The sequence below is a fragment of the Micromys minutus genome, assembly GCF_963924665.1.
Source record: "Micromys minutus genome assembly, chromosome: 28".
Taxonomy (NCBI): Eukaryota; Metazoa; Chordata; class Mammalia; order Rodentia; family Muridae; genus Micromys; species Micromys minutus.
In genome coordinates this window covers 21,316,537-21,322,559 of record NC_137963.1, presented here as the reverse complement: position 1 = coordinate 21,322,559, position 6,023 = coordinate 21,316,537, and positions in this window count along the sequence as shown.

Below are 6,023 nucleotides of genomic sequence, written 5' to 3'. Positions count from 1 at the left end.
CAGGCTCTTTTTGTCTTTGGAACAAAGTCTTGTCTGCAGCGTAGGCTGCTTTGGACTCAGACCTTCACTACTGCTTGTGTTAATGGCATGGATTACATACCACACCTGGTCCTGAAGCCGTTCTTAATTCATACAGAGCGGAACAACTCCGAAAACACAAGCAAATCTACACTGCAAAAGTACAAATAGCAATGTTAGGTCAATGAGAAAGGGAACCTGCACTATTCCAGGAAGCTACAGAGTTATATAAATTTGTTCAGAATTTACTTTAGGAGAGAATGATATTCTAATTCCAATAGAACATTCAGAACATTCTGCCAACACATGGATTAGATAACCAGCTGTAACAGACCAAAGCTGAAGCGGACATTCACCCCCACTTTCTCAGAGCCAATCAAGGCTTTCTGGAACATTTTTTAATCTCAACACAAAACACAAACATTTTACTTTTGTTCTGTTTTTTTTTTCTCTGCTAAGTACCCCAGGTAGAGACTCAGAGTATTATCTGATATGGCACCCAATATACAAACATATCCCAATAAAGGCTGAGAGTTTAATGATAACAAATTAATTAGCAAGTACACATAATTTCAGCAAAAGGCCAGATATTCTCTTTGGTTAAAGAGAAATAAGCCAGGTATGTCTGAAATAAATCACATGCAAAAGTCAGCATTAACTAAAATGGAGACCCCTTTTGGGAATGACAAAAGGTGTTGAGGGTGTTGGGAGCAGAGGGAGACCATTTAAACACACTGAACTTTAGCAGAAGATGTGTTTCACAATGTATTGCCAATAATTTTTTAACTCTCTTGCAAAACTGATGAGAAAATCAGTTCAAATAAGAAAAAAGGAGTGTGGAGTTGTATAAACAGTGCTGTTTAAACATAAAACGGGATGCCAGGCCTTTGCCCTAGTAGCTGCTGATGACACCAAGAAACCAAACCACTCACCATGAGGATTTGCTAAAGAAAATCATGCAAAGGGGGATTGCTTGTTTATAGGACTCCTGTTCATCCTTAAGGTTTCATTGTGCCCAGTGGCTGTTGGAAGTAGGCATTTGAATCATGAGATGAGCAAACATAGGGAACCATGTTTCAAATGGGAAGGGGAAGTTTTGAGTTGAACAAAGGTGAAGATTTACAACTGGGTTTGAAATAACTTACATCAGGTCTAAAACCATGATAAATCAGATTTTGTTCATCAGTGTATTTTCAGCAGAGCCAGTCAGTTCCACCATCCCTATGACATCTGAAAATGATGAATTAAGAGGAAAGATTAATTTTAGCCCATGGTTTCAGAGGACTCAGTTTGTGGTCGTGTGGCTCTGTGTCCTAGCAAAGCAGAAGAGCATGGTTGTACAGTGGCTGCTCAAATCACATGGACAAGAAGCAGGGGTACAGGAAGGAGCCATGGCAGAAAATGACCCTGCAAGATCTAGTGATAGTTTTTTATCCAGATCCTGTCCCCTAGAGTTTACTCCACTGTAAGAAGAACCACCAGTCCATGTCCAAGCATTCAACATAGAAGTCCACAGGGAACATTTCAAATTTTAAGCTGTAATATTCTGCTATAAGCCTCCAAAGGCTCATGGATTTATATTACACAATGAAAATGTATTTAGTTTATCTCCAGGAGTCTCCAAATTCTTTTCTTGGTTGGTTGGTTTGGTGTTTTTAAAGACAGGGTTTGTGTATCCCTAGCTATCCTGGAACTCACTCTGTAGATCAAGATGGCCTTGAATTCACAGAGCTCTATCTACCTCTGCCTCCAAAGTGCTGGGAGTCATCACTACTGGGCAAGTCTCTAAAATCTTAAGAAATTAGTTGTTGAAGAGTTTATGTCTCAATACTCAAAAAGAAAGAAAGAGAAAAGAAAATTCTATTTGTACCAAGACACATGGCTAGGGATGTAGCTCAAATGGCAGACATATGCCTAGCATACCTGACTCCTTCCCTGGGTTCTACACAATCACCACGTAAACTGGGTGTGGTGGTGTGTCGTCTGTAAAGACCTGGAGTTTAGGGTCATCTTCTACAACATAACTAGTTCAATGCTAGCCTAGACTATATGCAACTCTGTCTCAATAAATTAATTAATTAATTAAACGATTAAGTGATTAAATTAAATAAGACACAACCACACAAAGTAAATAATAACTTTCAAAGAGGGAACAATAGGGACATAGACAAGAGAAATGGGACCGAAACAAGATGCAGATCTAGCAAGGCAACCATCCAGTTTTGTAGCTGTATATTCAACATGTGTTGGGGCAGCCTTACCCTTATGTCCTTGCCTCTATAGCCCACATAGATGCTGTCATAGGCTGACTGTTGCAGATTATTTGACCACACTGTGAACTCCTAGACTGTGTATTTACTGGGAAATCCTGATTCTTAGTTCTGGTGTGGCTCAGCTCTAGCACACATCTTTAATCCAAGGGCGTTCTGTTTATTGTAAACAGGATTAAATAAGTCAGCCTTGTTTTTGTTTGTTTTAGACAGGGTCTCACTTTATAACTCTGGATTTCCTTGGACTTGGTGTAGATCAGGCTGGTCTGGAACTAACAGAGATAGCCTGCATCTGCCTCCTGAGCACAGAAATTAAAGGTGTGTGCCATCACCACAACTCCCAACTAGAGCACTTTCTAACAGACGCCTACCTCGCTTCATATGCTTTACTCACCGCCCTTTGGACCTCACTGACACGGCTTCAGATACAATTTGAATGTGTCTGACAAAGGTTCTTATGTTGACACTTAATTCTCCTTCAGCATTATTAAGAAGGTAGGCAGCTCTCTCAAGTATATTCATGTTTACTTTTGTTTTTGAGACAGGGTCTTGCCTGCCACTTAGCCCAAGTTGTTCTGGAGCTCATGATCCACCGCTTCTGCTTCCCAACTGGATAATGGGGATGCACCACAACAGTGTGATCAGGACCCCCTCGGGCCACTACGGCGTGGCCTTCATGGGAAATTAATGGTTTTCTATAAGTAGAAACAACACAGCCACCCACACACACACCCATACACCCTCCCACACACCCACCTACTCATTGTTTCTACTGACTCCTTGTGTTACTCCCAACACGACCGGTATTAAAACCATCCCCAGAGGAGGCATCTAGACCCTCTACCTGTACAAATCAGAGCCAAAACAAACCTTTTTAAAAAGCTAATTCCCAAGTCTCAAGCATTTCATTATGGTGATGGCAAAACGGACGAACACAACTACCTGCAGATCTTTTTTACTAATTCTATTCTCTGAAACCACTTGAGTGGTTTCCAGAACTGACAGTAGTGAGGCATAGGCTACCATAGCTGCCTCCTGAGAATGCTAGTAACCCCCACACCTTGGTGGCCTCGCCTTCTTTTTCAGCCTGGTAGCTGCAGCACCTCCCTGAGCCTTTGCTGACAGATACCTCCTCTCAACAGTGGTTCTGTTATACATAAAGATGACATTTTATTATCTGGCAGGTGAACTATGGTACTCTGGGCTTGGGTACTACATTCTACAAGGACCCAAACAGTGCATTTAACCCGTGCCACTGGGTGAATAGTGGGTATGTGCAGTGCCCACATATATTCCACTGCTCCCATCTTCTGGGGAATGAGATAATTTATTCTGGGGCCATTCTGAGTGACTGCAGCCCAGGAACACAGACTTAGGTTACTCCACATGGAAGTGGTTTTATGAAGTGTTTATACTTTTACAGAACCGAGGAAGCTATAAATCTTGGCAAGCTTAAAATATATTGGTGGGTACATCAAGAACAAGTGACGGTGAGATGGAGAAGCTCATTTATAGGTGTCACACACCATCTGAAGTCATCCTTAGCTTTTGGATTAGTTAGTTGCCTCCTAAGTCAATAGATTTTTAAAAGGCTTTTATTTGTTCTAAGGAGTTAGTAAGAACACAGAGGGGCAAAGGGAAGCTGTTCTGGCCTAGAACTAGCCTGAGATAAGGTAACTAGCCTTTGGACCTGTAACACTGCAGTCTCTGCATAGCACTAAGATTCTAATCAGCTGCTCTCTGCAGATTCAGATCCCTTCCATGACTCTGCCTTCACGGCCAGATGCAGCATCTCTTCAGAAGTTCTGGAGTATAGTTATTACTGTAATTTCTCCAGAAATCAAAAGATTACTCTATTCACACAAAAAAGTTTCCAGGATACCAATTAGGCAGCTGAGGCAGGAACACTGCAACCTTTAGCCTGGTTCCAGAGTTTCTCTCAAAACAACAGCAAGGAGCTACTGAGATGGCTCAGCAGTAAGAGCCATTGGAGAGTTTAGTTCCCAGCATCCATGTTGGGCAGTTCACAATGGCCTGTCATACCAGCTCCTTGACACCTATCAACCTCTTCCAGACTCTGAAGTCACCCCCACACATGTGGCATCTACTCCCTCTCACGCACAAATAAAAATAAAAATATTTGTTATTTGTTTGTTTTAGAGACAGGGTCTCTCTGTGTAGCCCTGGGTGTCTTAGAACGCTCTTTGTAGACCTGGTTGGCCTCCCAGAACTCAGAGACTTGCCTGCCTTTGTCTCCCAAGTGATAGGATTAAAGGCCTTCAACACTACCACCCAGCCTAAAAAGAAAACTCTTACGAAAAGAACTGATGGCAAAAACAAGAGAAAGAATCCGAAAAATGAAAGATGGTCATTTAACTATTGGGAAAGAAACTTCATGTCCAGAAGTCCAGAGGACCAAGCCATGTGTTTGAAAGATGAAGGAAAGATGATAGTCCAGCTAATGGGAGGGAGACAGAAGACACAAGCTCAGAGGATTTGGCAAGAGTCAGATGATAAGGGCTCTCGAAGACCAGGGACAGTTTGCATTTTATTCTAATGTACGATGAGGGATTGTTAGCATTTGGCTCTGAAATGTTCCCGAAGGCTTCTGTGGTAAATAAAGGTCAGGCTGGCAGTCAGTCCAGGGGTTCGAGGCGGAAGTTGAATTGCTGTGGATGTGCTCTTGAAGGGAGTTGGAAACCCTCATAACTTCCCTCTGTTAGCTTCTGGGTACCACAAAGCAAGCAGCTCTATTGCCATGCTTCCCCCAAATACAGCGTACTGTGTGGTCACAGGCCCAAAACATGAGCAAGTATCCACAGACTGAGACCTCTGAAACCATGAGCTAAAAGAGATTTTTCCACTTATGTTGATCACTGGGACATTTTGTCATGTATGGAAGTAAAACACAAATATTAAGGATGTGACATGGTTTGACTTATGTTTTCAAAAGTTGATCTAGGACTAGTGGTGTACATCTGCAATCTCAGCACTCAGAGGGCTGAGGCAGGAGAATTGCAAGTTTCAGTTCAGCTTGGGCTATAGAGTTGAGACCCTGTCATAAGAAACAAAGTCAAAACTAAAATCTCCAGTTTAACATACTGGGTGCTTTGACTGCTGGACTGTGAGGGGGCGGGGTGGGGTGGGGGTAGGGATTGGATTTAAAGACTCCTTAGGAGTCAGCAATTGATGATGGTTGTAGACATAGAAATTGTGGAGAAAAGTGGCTGAATTTGAGGGTACAGATTTGACTCTGGTTGGATGTGGTGGCAGCAGGAGTCAGGGAAGACAGGGACTTAAGGATGGTGACTATGTTTTTAATCTGAGAACCTGGAGAGATGGAGATGCCATGAATTAGGGAAGACTAGGAGAGAAATGGTTTGAAGGGAAAGTCCATAAGGAAGTCAATTGCTACCTTCACCCAAGCTTTTTTTCCCCAGCATCTGGTCACACCGAATACAGTAATACTGCTTTTGCCTTTGGCTGACCCCACAGCTAAAGGGAGAGATCCCAGCTGCCAGTTTTTTAGAGCAAAAGTTAAGGACACCTGGTGACTAAGAGCAGCTGCACAGGAAGGCAAAAGGCAGAGAATTCGATGTTTATCATAGTGCAGGGACACACCTTGTCAGTGGAGAGGGAGCTTAGTTGGGGAAACTTCCATGACAAAACCATATCCTAGCTTCTGGAGCCACGAAAATCCAAATAGTGGTATTGTAATCATTGAGGGTGCTGGCT